The following is a 17,227-nucleotide window of genomic DNA, read 5'->3' as shown; positions in this document are numbered from 1 at the left end:
TGCACCAATGTACTTCCTGAAAGTGCCCCACTTTTCTTTATCGAAAGAAAATATCCTACGAGAATTGATCATGTAGTACTAGTGGTAACTACTAGTTTTTGCTTAAACATACAGAGAATAAAAAAAGAAAAACAAACTTCAATATGAAATGCTACTCATGTCCTGTAAACAGGCACAAAGGCTCAGACAAAAATTTCACAGTGCAGTGGAAAAATAGAACGTTTCAGCTTTTGTGTCATTGTTTTATGCTCTAGCTGGACTAATCTTTCACAATTTGTGAGGGCTAATTGTAAAAAAATTTTTGAAGCAGTTAAGTGCCTCTAGCAATAATAATGTCTAACAAAGCTCACAATTGCAGGTGCATGACTGAATAACTCTTATTTGAAGACTTCATGTATCTTGTTTTGGCTTTGGAAAGTAAACCTCATAATTTTTTTCTTGTGACCAAGTAGGTCACCTTATCTCTAAGCAGGATCTTAGGTGCAAAGAAATACAATAGATTTTTTTCCTGCATATAATGTGTTCTGAAAATGTCTATGAGTCTGAATGCTTATACATAAAGAGCTATTTTAAGTGTAAATGTACATATATTGGGGCACTCGTGTAAATAGATTGTGTGTGCTCATGATAGTTACTTTTTGTATTGTGGTTACTACTGTTTGGCTGGCAACAGTCTGTGTGCACACCACAGTGCCAAGTATTCTCTGTTACGTCAAATGTTGTAATATTGAAATATGACCAAAAATTTGCAATTCATAGAATGAACGCACTGACTTGCGAGTATGGATAGATAGAATTTAGTCACAGGAAAGACAGAGAGGTCGACCTGAGCTGGTGCGCTCTAGTCTGCTACTCTGCACTGTGGAGGAGGGAAAGGGAGTGAAAGTACTGGGATGGGTGATGATGCTGACAAGTGGTGAGTGCGTATGTATATGAGACAGTTGCCCTGCTGGAGTTGCTCCTCTAGCTTGGTGTCCTGCAGAGACTTCAACAGCGCTTTAGTTGCCCGTATTGAAGTTGCAGCGTCATGCCGTGGGCCGAGGATAGCTGCCTGCAACAGTGGTTGCCTTCCAAAGCTGGCTAGGGAACTTTCCAACGTCCTTCGCTCCAGCATATATGCTGGGCAAATGCACAGTATGTGTTCCAGCGTTTCAGGCGTTTGGTAGTGTTCACAATCAGGGCTGTTCGACTGGCCGATGAGGTGTGAGTAAACAAATAGCTTTCATATAGGAAAAAGTGCAAAAAATGAGACACAGTGATGAGCAGCAGAACCCATCTCACGATGACTGTCGACAGTAATGCGACAGCATTAAGTAAATACTGCGACACTACATATTGCCACCGCCAAAACGAGTTATGTCAGGCGTGTACTACAGCGGGATTCCTGTTTCACGCTTTCCTAAGAACACGGCACCACCAAGCGTCGCCACCGCGAAGCTTGCGCATGACCTCCGGAATGCAATGGCGCGCCAATGCTTCTCAGAAATGCATCATGTGACAACTGGGCTCCTCTGTCGCACTGTTTTCTGGACACGCCGCGTCGTCTAGTGGCCCTGCCGAGAAGTGTGGTGCGCCAGTGCCTGCGATCGTTGAGAATTGTCTCGTCGCTTGTCGCACACTCAGTGGCACATACCCTGTGACCCAAGTTGGCGAGATATTCATTGAAGAACGGCACATTCCCAGTACATTCGTAGTGCAGCTCGCTAAAGAGTTGGCGATAATTGAAAAGTGGCTCGTGCCCAGTGCATTTGTGGCGAAGCCTGCTAATGCATCTCCTAGTTGCTGCGAAGCTTGCTTCTAGTTGCTGTCCTTGAGGAACCCTTGTGACGTTGGTTCGATTGCGTTCAGCGTCGGATAAATGTGAGGGATCTTTTTCGACATTGTGGAGCGATACGCTCTCAGTAGCAGATACCTAGCTACCCAAGTTGGCGTTAAAGTGGTCAATTGAAGACCAGCACAGACCAAGTGGCATATACGAAGTGCTCGAGGTCGTCATAAAAAAAAAAAGTTTATTCTAAGAACAGTACATATCATGGCGACGGCGGAAATGCGGCTGCAGTGTCCATATATAATTGCTATCGCAATAATAATAATAATAATAATAATAATAATAATAATAATAATAATAATAATAACGGCGTCGGTTACAGGAGGTGCAACGCTTTCGAGTGATCCAAGGCCAGCTCCTGCCTGTTGGGTGAACTTGTCGGCGAACCACTCGATCAGGCAAATGACGTCAGAGATGACTTGGGGAAAGACAGTGACAATGGCTTCGACATGGTGATCGATGACGACAGCGGTGAACTGATCGCGAAGCTTGTGCGCTGCTGCAGGCTTCGCCCCTGAACCAGCAGCGCGAAGCAGTGACGACAATGCAGCGCTCACCGGAGCCGCTCTGGAGCGGCGTCCTCACGCGATGACTATTTAGACGCCATAGTTGCTTGGCAACTCCAGAATACGTTGATTTCGCGATGGCGATAAACAAATTGTTGCCACGAGAGAAGCGCCGTAATTAAACTTGTCCATAAGCTTTTAATCGTTTGCGGAATACCGGCTTACCAGAGCCGTGGACAGCACACACCAGTTTTTTAGGCGTCGTCAGGAGCCAGCGGTGTGACGATGACGTCGAACGACGTCACAAAGCGCAGCACAATGTTGTTCTTTATTCTATGGCAGCCCGCTCTAACGCCTTGTGCAATGTTTACACACATCGCACGACAGCACTGGTAGCAGCATTAGCAGCATTAGGGGGTGTCCAGCTACAATGCGTTTGAAACATTTCGTTGCGTTAGTGCTTGCCCTCGTCGAAGGGATCCCACAAAAAGTTTGGACGTTAACGATCATGTCGCTACGAAATTTTGACACAAGCAGTCATGTAGAATATGACATGTCATGGCAGTGTAAGCTCTAGATGCTCTCTCGTCAAACTGCAGCACTGCAAACTGCAAGATATTGCTACCAGTGTTGTTGCTTGCTGTACATACCTCCGGTAACCGGTATTCCCCTGGCGAATATGTTCACGAAAGAGCTAAATCAAGTTATACTTTTCACAAAACACCACGGGTTACCGGATAGTGTATAGCAGCAATAGGTAGCAGGATCAGTCATAGTTGCTCGCTTTGCTAACCAAGCAACGGTCAATTTTGCTTTGCCTCCATGGAAGAGGAAGAACATTATTCATAAAAAAAGAATCCTAGCCCTCAGGTAACGGTGTGATTTATTGTGAAATGGACCTCGCTGGCTTTCTTCTCCATGATTTTATAATGAATTCTACCAGATAAACTTGCTCCATATAAGTTGTGGCTTGGTTTTCAGACTGTTTTGAGATAGCTTTGAGACAGCAGCGTGCGCAGACAATTCTAAATCAATACATTTTTGTCTGGTAAATTTACGTTAATTATACGTTACTGAGGGTACTGAACAGGCCTCACAGAAAATATAAGGCTACCCATATTTCATGTATCTTGTAATGGTCTATTGCTCAAACAGCAGTGCATGTTTCAGAGCAAAAATACAATATGCCGCAGCTGCGACTGATCGCGTATGATACAGCAAAGGGATATAGTTATTTAATTTATATATAGAAGTACCTATAAAGCGACTTTATGGACACAACATTGTGTCGTACATATATATATATATATATATATATATATATATATATATATATATATATATATATATATATATATATATATATATATATATATATATATCCTTATCATATATATATATATCCCTTAAGTTTTACATATCGCATAGCCAACAAACCTCTCTCAGTCGTAAATACCTTTAAATACTTAGGAATTCACATAACCTCCGATCTTCGATGGAATGCACATATCTCGTATATCGAAAAAAAGCCCTAAGACAACTGCATTACTTGAGGAGAACACTAGCTCAATCTACTCAGGAAATAAAACTTTTAGCCTATAAAACCTATGTACGACCGCTATTAGAATATGCTGCGGCAGTATGGGATCCCTGGACCGAAAGTAACAAATTGAAACTAGAAAATGTCCAACGCAAGGCAGTCAGGTTCATATTTAATTGTTACAGCTGGAGTATAAGCCCAACAGCCCTGCTGCACACCGCAGGACTCGAACAGTTGGACATCCGACGTCACCGCGAACGACTAAAATTATTTTACTTATATTGTCATAATACAATAAAACTAGAGGAAGGCATTCTAGTTGAGCCCATTTCCCACCGCCCTACGCGTTCCTATCATTCCAAAAAAGTCGGCGCAATTTTGTGCAAAACAAATGTTTTTAAATACTCATTTTTTTCCCCGCACCATTGTTCAATGGAACGATCTGCCTGGAAACGTGGTCAGTTCCGAAACGGTTATCTTGTTTTTACAAGCCCTGAGTGAACAATAGGGCACACATGCAATTCGTTTTGAATCGAGTGTTTTGTTTTTTTGATTCTACTGTGTTTTGCACTCCAGCCGAGTCTCGTTGTTTTGTTGCAATGTACGATTTCTTTGTTCCTGTTACTTATGTACCCCACTCCTGCCTAAGGCTTGTAATACAGGCCGGCAGTATTTGCTAAATAAATAAATAAATAAATAAATAAATATATATAATGTGGGGATGCGCGACTCTCACGCGTCCCCTGATATGTTTTCCCCGCATAGCTCCCATCTCCTGTAATCAGGCTTCGCCGCGTTGCCTGGGGCCCGCGGCGGTCGGTGTGGTTGAAGCGCAGTACGAGAGATGGCGCGAGTGTTGCGCTGCTAACGCCGCCTCACGGCGGGGTTACTTGGGCGCGTAAAGGAGAAGGCTCTTCCTCTTTGGCTCGAGTTGGGGAAGCAGCGTGGACGTGCCGCGCGTGCGCCGATCCATGCTTCTGCGAGACCGTCTCGTGAGGACTCGTGCGAACGCGCCACCGTTCGCGTGACCGTACGCGCGAACGACCAGGCATTGGGATCAAGCATGGGGCGAACATATCCGCTCACTATCCGGTCGCGATGAGTCGGATTTCCGCGGTTTGTCGCGCGCCCATCGGCATGTTTTGTGGATAGCAACTCGGCTAGCAGGCATTGATCTATGAAAGGTGCAATAAATGCCGTTATGATTGTTTGCACTACTGTGTTGTCGTTCCTTTGTCCCAAGAGCACGGGTGAGAATCCCACAATATATATAGCAAGGCAGTCAAAGACAAAACACTTCACTATTCTGCTTACCCACTATTTGTAACATCGAAAGACAGATCATCTAGAATATGGTAAACAGTATCTTACACAACAGACACATTTCAAAGCTAATCTATTACGGGAAGATGTTCTGCAAAACGGCAGAAAAAGAGGAGGAAGGCGTCAAAACAAGACCTAGCGGCAGGCTACTTCATTCGTGTATGGTCGGAGGAAAATTATTGCATGTTTAAAACCATTAACAATACAGGGACGCATACGACTTCGTAGATATGGAGAAGTTCATGAAATCTGGCAATCTACATCAATTGACATAGCGGTAACAAAACGTCAATTCCAGGCCGGCAGATTACTGCCACACTTGCTGCTCCAGGAGCCACTATGGCCAGAGATCCCTCTAGTACTTTTTATAGGATGGAAGGATGGATGGAAAACTTTATTTGGTCCTGCAAGTAGTGATAATTAACCACTAAGCGGCCCGCTCTCACGTCGGGACTGGAAGGCCAAGCCTCACGGCCACATCGTGAGCCTGCTGGATAGCCCAGAATTGTTCATCTAAGACCGGGCTGCGAAGTGCAGCCTCCCACCTGGACGCATCCTTGATTGCCGAGTCTTCAATTCTTTCGCAAGACCAGAGCATGTATTCGAGCGTGCCTAAAGCACCACAATTTTGGCAATAAGGCTCTGTATACGTCTCCGGATAAAACATGTTCAGTCTCCGTGGGCAAAGATAAGTACCAGTCTGTAGTAACCGTAATGTAAGTGCCTGAGCCCTGTTTAGTTTAGGATGCGGCAAACCGTAAACCCTGCGATTAAGAAGGTAATACTTCGTGATTTCATTGTATGTGGAAGGGGAGTCTGTTCTCGGGGAGTACCGCCACGCCGTGGCGCGGGGCAGAGCGGAGGGTGAGATCTCGCGCTGTCTCAAGAGCGGACTCATTGAGATTCGGAGGGGCTCCCAATCATACCATCGTAGTGTGGGGGTAGACCTAGTTCTGCTCAAGGTACCTTGTAAGCCGATTAAGCACCGCATGCTCGGCTACCTTGCCCACACACGAAGTGAGCGAAATAGGCCTTAAGTTATGAATGCTCGGGACTTTACCAGCCTTGGGAATCAGCATCGTGAGAGCTGTCTTTCACTGCTCCGGAACCACCCCGTCTCTCCACATAGCGCTAACCTGCCCGGTAAGGTACTTGATTGACCTATCGTCCAGATTCTTCAAAAGCTTGTTCGAAATCCCGTCCGGCCCGGGAGCCGACTTGCCGTTAAGGTTATGCAGAACCGTGCGTACCTCTTCCACAGAAAAGTCCTCATCTAGGGAAAAGTTGTCCTCTCCCGTGTAGGCCTGCTCCGTCAGAAGAGCATCCGGGTCCGCTACAGGAAGGTATTTGTTGGCCAGCTTTTCAACCAGCTCTTCCTCCGAGGCAGACCTCACTGCTTCGTGTACAGCTCTAGCAAGGACGTGCCCCTGACTAACTCTCGTATTGGAGTAATTCAGCAAATGCTTAAGCAAGCCCCACGACCTCCCGTTGCGCACCTGCTCGTCCACCGAGTTGCATACCTCATCCCACTGTTGCCTAGACAAAAGCTTACAGTGCTCCTCAATCAGCTTATTCAGCTCGGAAATCTTATTACGCAGGCTGCGATTAAGCCGCTACCACTTCCACCAAGCCAGCATAGACCGCTTGGCTTCAATCAGATGGGCCAGCCTGCTATCAACACTATCCACCTCCAAATCCGTAGTGATCTCCTTCGTAGCCTCCTTTACATCCTCCCTCACCTGGGTGACCCAATCCTCCAGGGACGGCAGGTACAGGCCTTCGAATTCCTTCCCCCTTTCTTCTCTCTCCTCCCGGATCATCCGAAACTTATCCCAGTCTATAAATGTTAACGCCCTAGGGCGCCTACCCTCAACCTCAAAAATGACTTGGTTAATATATTGATCACTACCTAGGTCTTCGGCAAGATTGCAGCAACTAGGCTTGGCCGCGTTCTTTACAAAGCAGAGGTCAGGGGTAGTATCCCTACACGTCGACGTCCCTATACTAATCAAGTAATCAACGTCCCTGAGCTAATCAAGTAATCTGTAGATTTATATCAGTCTAGCTTCTTGTCGGTCTCTTTCATCTTCCTTCTTTTTTTCTTTTCCTTAAAACCTCTATATGTACCTACATACCGTATCTGCAAGATTATACCGCGAGCCCGACTGTAACGCGCAGTAATATTACCACCGAAATACACATAAAAAAAATCTTCGTGCTGATTCAACCGTGCACAAGACCCGCACGCCCGGTACGTGGACGCAGCGGAATACAAGCATTTTGTGTGTGTTTTCGCGTGCTGTAGGGAAGCTCGCATGCGCATTCTTCATCAATGACCGCTTCAGGTACGTAGTCCTGGCCATTGTTTCTTGCAACATTGTTATAGAAGAGATACTTTAAGACCAAACAAAACTGCAAAATCAGGAACACGTGCGCAGTGGTCGTTGCGGCGGCTACCGGCACCAAGACAACGGCAGCGAGCGTGCGGTGCACGAACGCCACAGACGCTGAGGAGGTTGCCATCGCGCTCGCGATCACCGAGGCCGAGTGTCGCACCGTGCTCAGCGACTCGAGGAACGCCGTGCGCAACTTTGCCAAGGGGCGAATATGCGCGCCGGCGGCCGCCATCACCGGCAAGCTCCAACTTCAAGACCGCGGCAGCACCATCCGTGTCAAGTGGTTCTCGGCGCACGCCGGCAAGTGTGAATCCTCACCGAACCGCAACGAGACGGCCATTTCGGCGGCGCGAGCGGTTACCTCCCGCGCCCCCGAGAGTGACCGTTCCGTGTGGTGGTTCGAAACCAAGGACAGATTGACCAGTTATGCCGAAGTAACCAAGTGTTACCGCTTAGCTCGACGGAAAATGCCGCCTCCCCACCCGGAACTCAGTCGGGAGGAGGCCGTAATCCTAAGGCAAATACAGACCGCGTCACTCCTCGTTCCCGCAATGCTGCACGTGCTTCACCCAGAGCTCTATCCGAGTGGGCTGTGCGGTGTTTGTGCAGCGGGTCCGGCGGACCAATGGCACATCATGTGGGACTGTGCCAGGTTCCCGACGGCAGCTACCTCCAGGACTTATGTGCCCGAACATCAAGGTGCACTGCAGTCTGCAGACAAGGACACGCAAATATTGGTCGTCCTGCAGGCCCGGGATGCGCTCGAAAAGCACAAGCCTCATGACCCACTGCAAACGGGCCCAACTGGTGTAGTGCAGAGTAGGGTATAACCCCGGGTCGGGGGACGCTTGGCCAGCATCGCGACGCATTAAACCGTCGGTTGCCGGCACTTTATTGAAGTTATTCCTATCCTACAAGACATGCACACCGCTGACCGGCTAGCTGCTATTGGAGTCCGACGAAACCTCCTTATCGCTGTCTACCGACCACAGAAAGTCATCTTCAGCTCCATATAAGGAGTTAAAGAAAATTAAATTATGGGTTTTTACGTGCCAAAACTACTTTCTGATTATGAGGCACGCCGTAGGGGAGGACTCCGGAAATTTCGACCACCTGGGGCTCTTTAACGTGTACCTGAATATAAGTACGCGGGTGTTTTCGCATTTCGCCTCCATCGAAATGCGGCCGCAGCGGCCGGGATTCGATCCAGCGACCTCTCCATTTAATGAATCAGAAATGCCACATTTCTTGAAGGCTCACGGAACCATCGCCTGCGCGATGGCATATAGACCTACCTATAGATGTCTTCGAGCGTCGCTTTCTTCAGACAACCCGCTGTTGTGAAAGTGCCAGCCACTGTATGATGCACGGACGCGGTCTTTAGCAGGATTACTTGGGCAAGTATCCAGAGGCTCGATTTGAGTTGTCACGCCGCCAGGAATTATTACAAGGCCGGTTTTGCAGGCCGCTAGCTTTTACAGCGTAAGCTGTCATGGGCTCATTGCAATAGCCGTTTCGGTTAACGATGGTGTCCGCCGAGGCCCGTCCGTGTCCGTCGCAGCTATCGCTGGGAATGCGAAAAAAAAAAGAAAGAACCAGTTCCCGCCGGGATCGGACCCGGGCTCGCTGCGCGCGAGTCAGCTACTCTACCACTGAGCCACGCCAGCGCTTGCAAGCTTACAACGAGAAAATGCCCTGGCCCTCTTCGAACCCTTCCTTCGCGACCTAGTTGCGAATGGAATGCCGTGTAAAGTACTTAGGTACTCAGCTGCGACAATGGACATTGTCCACCCTGCGTTTGTGAAACCTGAGGATTTAACCGGGGAGTATGCGTGGATCCGGCAGGTAGTCGAGAAGAATAATGTTTGCTTGTCCGTAGCCAGCGTGAAGATTGAAGGGTCGTTTGGACTATTCCTCACTGAAGCAGCAGCACCGCCAAAGCTGTCGAAACGCTATAGATATCCCTACTTATTTTCAAATGACTCGGAAATCATGTTGAAGAAGAAAGGACTCAGTTTTGGCCCTTCTTGTCCGGGTCTAGAGATTCTTTCCGCGTCCAGACGCGGTTTACATGATGGATAGATAACGTTGAAACTTTTAAATTGGGTGGCGGCAGACGCCCCCTAGCCGTGACTAGTAATATGTTTTGTTCTTAGTGGAGGGTGCAATTTTACTCTTGCCTTGATTTTAGCCACCAATCAGATAACCTCCGTTTGCTTATTTCTACCCGCTTAAAGTCTATAGTACCTCCGGTGTCCCCAAACCCCAATGCTTTGAAAAAATCAGCCCCGTTGCTTTAGGGCGAGCTGTAGGGCGAGGCCGGTTACAAAAAAGTATCAGGTGTTCAGCCCTTACCTTTTCCTCTCCACATCAAATAAATTATCGGAGAGTAACTAGCCGAAAAGTTGAACGGGTGTTTGTAAATACGTACGCTGTAACATTCACCTCTCGCGTTGAATTGCACAAATTGCGTATTTTCAGTGCGACCAAGGCCTTTGTAATACCCCTTCGCGATTCTTGAAGTGAATAAAATGTGAAAAAATTGACAGCGGAATTCTTCGCATTGGGGCCACATGCTTAAAAGGTTGTATTGAAATTATAATTTATTCGCAACTTGCACAATATTCCTACGCTAAAGGAAAAGTGCTAGGACAGAGAGAAGAAAGTCCTCATCTTCAGAAATTTCAAGATGTTTAATCTAAATTTCAATTTCTAAGATTTCAGAAAAAAACACACACAACAGCGTTTTTACTCGCACACATGTACTGAAGCATACTGATCGTATTTGAAATAGTGATCACCCTCATCATTACCGGTCCAGAGATCAGCCTCACCGTCCTCAAACCAGAGAGAATCGTCTTCGTCCTCGGACCAATGAGCAGCCCCATCTTCCTCGACTCTGAGCAGTTCGAGAACACGCCAACAGTAATGCTCTGAAATTTCGTGGAGATGACATCTGGTCCAAAGGCCTTCGAGGTGTTCTACGTTGCACCAACCGATACCAGCAAGTCTCGTGAATTCGCCGATGACAAAACTTTGCAACTGTCTCAGGGATTCCATAAATACTTTGTTTAGCGCAAAAAGACAGACACAAGAAAGACGACAGGACAAGGCGCCTTGTCCTGTCGTCTTGTGTCTGTCTTTTTGCGCTAAACAAAGTATTCATAGATTCGCACCAACTAGCCCGCCAACGCATTGTGCTGAATTATCTCAGGGATTGCCCAATCGTGCCCTGAGCCTTGTTGTCATGAACAGCTGCGCCGCCCTCCATGAGTTCCAGGAGTCACACAGATGGCCACGCACCATTTCGTTGGCTCATGTGCCGGGGTCACAGTCCGGGTGGCTGGTGCAGAACAAACCAGCCTGCTGTCGAGGCACGACGCGCGTTATTGTCTTTTCTATCTCCCTCTTGGTTCCCTGCGCTCAAAGTTCGGGGTTAGCACGTGAAATGGTACGCGGGCCCCGAAAACAATGCAAACGTGGAACAAACTATATTGATTAGGATCTGGCCGCTAGCATCGGCAAGCCAACCACCTCTGACATCGCTCTCCCTACCTTTTGGGCCTATCTGCACCTTGACTACTGGAAAGTGGTCCCTCCAGGGTTGCACGATATTTTAGGACATGGTTTCGTCTACGGTCACTCTCAGCCTTCGTCACGATCAACCGTCCCCATGATCGTCAAATTGCAACGCGTAAAATAAAGAGAGAGAGAAAGAGGGGAAGAACGTAGAAAAGACATACACAGCGCTGTGCGCGCATGTTCGTCCCTCCTTTCATTTTTACGCGCTGTTGTTTGACAATCATGATTAACCGACTAGCCCGAATTTCAGCTTCAGAGAAGTTGAGCTGTCCCCGCATGCTCTTTTTCTGTCGCGCACTGTCTGCGCGCTCAGCGTAAGTTATCGCTTGTACAACGGAAAGTGAAGGCCTGTTTTCCATTATAGTACTATCTTCATATTTTGTATGACTGGGCTGCAAGATTGTCACGTGATGCTCTCTTCTAGTCTTTTTTTCGTCCCTGCATGAGCACGCCACAGTTTCGTCATTATAAATCGCGGTGCAGCGCAGTGAAGCGGAGAGAATGGAGAGTTTTAGGTTAGGGGATGCAAGCCGCACCCAAGCGCTGAGGGATGCAAATTCTTTGTGGGTCATTTGCGCTATTTCGTATGCCCGGCGCTCTGCGTCCTTCAACGCTTGCGTCCCCTAACCTAAAACTCTCTAGTCACTGAAAAGTCGATATAGATTTCTAGTCACGCCGCATGCCCGACGAAACGATGATATATAGTTTTAGACTAGGGGGACGCAAGGCACTGGTGCCAGGACACTTCATGTACTCCGCATTGCGCGGTACCGTAGCCCTAAGCGCTAGCCTGGGGCCCCAACACCTTGCGTCCATGTTGTTTCTCTTTCCATATTTCTGTCGTTATTACACTTAGAAGCTCACCATATTCCCACTCCTTACTTGGCCACTTGCCAAGTTCTTCCTCAACTCTAGTGACTATACTTGCTATTTGTTCAGCGTTCAAATTTGGACTGGCCATTGTGCTTTCCTTGCTCTCTTTCCCAACTACACATCCCATTTTCAAAATGATGCGTTTATGGTCACTCCCTATGCTGCTAAACCCTTCCTCATCGATGACCATTTCTCTCAACTTATCATGAATTTCTTCTGTCATCAGACAGTAATCAATGGTCGATTGCCGGTTTCCCACTTCCCATGTGATCTGTCCTTCACACTTAGGCCCTGTATTCACGATCACGAGGTTATGTTGCTCGCAAAGGTGTAGCATTGACTTCCCGTTATTGTCGGTGTATCCATCTAAAAATTTATGTCACCTAATAGGATAATTTCAGCGCCATTCCGAAACCCCTAATATCAGCGCTTATGCATTCCACTAACTCTTTATTCTTCTCCGTGCAATTTTTATAAAGTTAAGGGGGAGAAAGATAGAATTCACTCATATGGACCGTTGATCATTACATCGGTAATATACAGGCTAGCAATGCAAGCAATCAAATTAAAGCTTCAAGCATGGGCAGAGAATAGTGGCATTTTGGGACAGCTTCAGAATGGCTTCAGAATAGGTAGGCGTTTGGATGATAACTTGTTTGTTCTTACTCAGTGTATTGAAATTTCAAAAGTAGAAAACAGACCGTTATATGTGGCCTTTTTAGACATTACAGGAGCCTATGACAACGTCGACCACAACATTTTGTGGGATATTCTGGAAGGGGAAGGCTTAGGTGGCGATTGTCTACAGATTTTGAGAGAGATTTACCTAGAAAATACCGTTTGCGTTGAATCGGAAGGGATGAGGAGCGAGGAAAAAGTTCATATTAATAAGGGGCTGAGGCAGGGGTGCCCTTTATCCCCACTGCTGTTTATGATGTACATGGTGAGGATGGAGAGGGCGCTAGAAGGCAATAATATCGGTTTTAATCTCTCTTACAAACAGGCGGGTACAGTAGTAGAGCAGCAGCTTCTAGGTTTATTTTATGTGGACGATATTGTGTTGCTAGCTAACAAGCAAAGTGATTTACAACGTCTGGCTAATATCTGTGGACAGGAAGGCAACAGTTTAGGTCTGAAATATAGTGTTAGAAAATCAGGTGTTATGGTATTCAATGAAAACAGTGAACAGACAGTGGCGATACAGGGCCAGGAAATACCTCGGGTAACAGAATATAAATACCTTGGTATGTGGATAAACGAAGGCAATAGATATATGGAAACACAGGGAAAAAACAATAACAGTGAAGGGGAAGAGAAATGCAGCCATAATGAAGCACAGATCGGTATGGGGATACAATAGGTACGAGGTGCTCCGAGGTATGTGGAAAGGTGTAATGGTTCAAGGACTTACTTTTGGAAATGCGGTTGTTTGCTTCAAATCAGGGGTACAATCAGAACTCGATGTGAACCAAAGGTCAGTGGGTCGCCTCGCATTGGGCGTCCACGCGAAGACTACAAATGAAGCTGTGCAGGGTGATATGGGCTGGACTAGTGTTGAAGCGAGGGAAGCTGGCAGTAAAATTGAGTATGAAGAACGACTGAGGAATATGGAAGAAAGTAAATGGGCTGGGTGAGTGTTCAGGTATCTGTACAGGAAAAACATTGATTCACAGTGGAGGAAAAGGACTAGGAAGCTTACCAGCAAGCATGCGGCCTGTAGGGTGGGCAACACAGCAACAAAGAACGTCAAGCGGAAAGTCAGAGAGGCCGAAATAATCTCATGGATGGTGGCGATGGAAAAGGATCCTGCCATGAGTAACTAATAAAGAGGAAAAAAACGAAATCAGGAAAGAAACAATTTATGATAACTCAAAGGGAAGCTCATTACTTTTCGAAGCGAGATCGGGATGCCTTAGAACACGCACCTATAAAACGAGATATAAGAAGGAAGAAGAAGCATGTGCTTGCTGCGGTAAAGCTAGGGAAACTATGGAGCATGTTTTATTAGAATGTGAAGACGTCTGCCCAGCGGCCGATTTAGGCCCCACTGGCCTCCTTGAAGCCCTTGGGTTCAGCGAGAGCAGCCGAAAAGTAAACGTGTCCGCAGTAGGGATTAGTAAGAGGCGACTGGAGGATTGGTGGAATAAAAGTAGGGAAATGACAAAAACGTAGATGTGCAAAAGCACAGTGCGCAATAGTAGATCATAAAATTTGGTTGCGCGAGTTCATAGTGTTTTTTTTTTCTTTTTTTGTTGTTTAACCTTGGTAGGAGAAATAGGCAGTATAGTAGCAAGAGCTTGGTGACGCAACCTACCGCCCCGTTCCAAAGGGGACGCTCATAACATCCATCCATCCCCTAATCTAAAGCTCTCTGATGTCGCGGGAGTAATTACCAGTCGCTGCATTTCGATAAAGTCGAAGTGCAGAAATGACCAATCTAGTGCACGTTAACAAATGCAAAGTGACCACGCATCAACTGTAACTCAATACGTGAGCTTGATACATGTCTTGAGATGATGCCCAGACAGCCTGTATTCATAAGCAGTAACTGGAGTCATTCCTTTCATAAGTGTTTCTCCCTGAACCAACAATGCGGTAACAGCTGCCATTGTGAAGCGTTCAAGTAAGTTTGGCTAAGTGGGTGTTCTTGAATGCGCGCTCAAACATCATTATTACATCACCTGCATGGGGCCACCGCACCAACGTGCGGCGCCAGGAATGGAATGTGGCGACGCATGCGCAGCCAAATTCTCGGATTTGACGTGTGAAAATGGCGACCTAATTATGACGGAAAGCGAGCTCTGGATTTGCGGCTGCGAGCGACGCCGAAATGTCTGCGCGGGTAGACACGCTTATATTGACGTTGTTCCTAACTTACATTGTTCGTGCATAACGGAAAAAGCGCCGTGGAAAGATATTTACTTTCATCTTAAAAATGTATTCTGAGTGTCCACGCAGGGCCGCCGGATCTGGCCGGAGTCTACGCGCTACTCGCTCGCTTGTACCATGCGTCCCAAATTGTTGTATGCAGCATGTCGGACCGGCACGTATCGTACGATGTCCTGGGCGTGGAATGGCATCGTGAAAGTTGTGATTGGTGGTAGTAGTAACTGACAGTTGACTAATACACACCAAATAAAATGAACACAATTAATGCTGACCCCATTGTCACAGTCTAGCGAAGTCTGCTGTGACCTGAACCACGGTCCGCAATAAAGTAACTTTTCGACCACTCTTTGCGTCTGCTGTGACCTGGACCGCGGTCCGCAATAAAGACACTTTCGACCACGCTTTTGGAGTCAGAAGGTTATGAATAACATTAGTCGTGCTAATGCGTCACCGGATTTATTAGCGAACAACGCAAAACAGGACACGTGGTCACTCACCTAGAATTTGCTGAAGCGGTGTCTCACGCGTGGTCTCTGGAAGGTGCTTCGTACTGCGCGCTGACAACGAAACTGGACTGCTGAATATGGAAAGAAAGTAAATGCAATTAGCACTTGTTGGACATTCACTTTGCGGTATTGTTGTTTGTGCGTTCATAACCTCCTTTCAGATACACGTTAGTCCGAGACGTCTGCTAGCTTTGGCCAGTAGGCACGTTGCCGTCTTCCTGAGCAGACAACATGGGGCGCTGGGGGTGCACCCGAACAGACAACTTGCTTCTGGCTGCCTTCTGGCCTAGTAGACAATTTGGGTCACTGGGTATGTGCGACTAGGCATGTATGTGTTCAATACAGTTAAAGATAGCACGTAAAGCCTCTTTCATAAACACTCTGCTTTTGTACGCATCATAACTATGTCTTGTTACATCACTCATCATGATCATCACAATAATAATAATAAGCATGATAACATAAAAACATCTAACCAATTACACACCCGTCATAGGAAAGATCGCTAATCGCATTAACGTCGCCAATCATCTACAAATGATTTATGCGCAGCCAATTTCTTTTTTTTCGCTCACAACGTTTGCTTTGAGACAGCTTGCGAGACCGTTTTAGTTCAACGTTTGCGATTCGCACCACCCGGAACAATGCATCCAAGTAGGTCGCACGCGCAACTGCTCAGCAAAACGATAAGTGATGACGATGATAATTATTTATTAGCATCCACTTTCAAAGGGGCTGTGACGAATAGTCATATTGCCTGCTTGAGCTAATCCGGGAATTTACACCTGATTATCAAGCTAGCATTTGGTCTATGACTCCTCAATCTTTGTTCCCTTTTTCTTAAAACGTCTATATATTTGTCTTTTGAATTTACCTACGCATGTGAGACATCAGGTCTTATAAACCTCTTCCCTGCTTTTTCCCCACCAATGCCCTGAACGTTTGAATTCTCTGCACTCGACGCCTAAGGTTCGATTTCGGCAACGGTCACACATCATTTTATTTTTATTAAAAAAAGAGGCAAGACAGGAACCTATACCGCAAGGTTGCGAGGATGAAGCAAATAATATTTCGCATTAAGAAATTCCATGATGCATATTTATCTTGTCGTCTTTATTGTAAATTGTTCTTCGCTGTGCCCATCACACATAGTAACGTGAGCTATCCCAGAAATGTAGATTGCCATGGTGGTGACAGTATTGTAAAGTGTTTCTGCCTATCTCATTGATGTTTACTATACCGTTCTTGGCCCATCTCTTGTAACGAATCCGTCTAATCGTTGAGACACAAAACATACGAATGATGCTACATTAATGATGCTAAAGTAAAAGGTTGGGCACGTTGGCATGTCAGAACTGAGATTAAAAAAGCGCAACGCGAGGGTAGACCAGACGAATAAAGGCACACACGCAGCGCTGTGCATGTGTTTGGCTGGTCTCCCATCGTGAAGCTCTGTATTAATCACAATTACGTTAATTCAATATTACTCTATTCTATATTACTTCATGAGTTCTTTCTCATATCGCCTTTTTAAAAATGTACTTCTGCTATGTAAATACAGATACAAAAACTGGGACATCCGCTTTCCCGGACTGGCCCCCTATCCACCCTCCCCGCTTTCAGTACCTTTCTTTTTTTCTGTTTCAGGGCAAACTACAAGTGGACACATTGTTTTTCTTCAGCTGTTTTTTTTTTTCGTAACACACATGTATTCTATCTACAGCGTGCTAACAACCGATTGCTGGCCTGTCCGCCACCGTCTATCTATGCTACATTTCCAGTGC

This window comes from Dermacentor albipictus, chromosome 8 (genome assembly GCF_038994185.2).
Source record: "Dermacentor albipictus isolate Rhodes 1998 colony chromosome 8, USDA_Dalb.pri_finalv2, whole genome shotgun sequence".
Lineage (NCBI taxonomy): Eukaryota > Metazoa > Arthropoda > Arachnida > Ixodida > Ixodidae > Dermacentor > Dermacentor albipictus.
The sequence above is the reverse complement of the archived record's forward strand: the minus strand, read 5'-3'. Positions refer to the sequence as shown.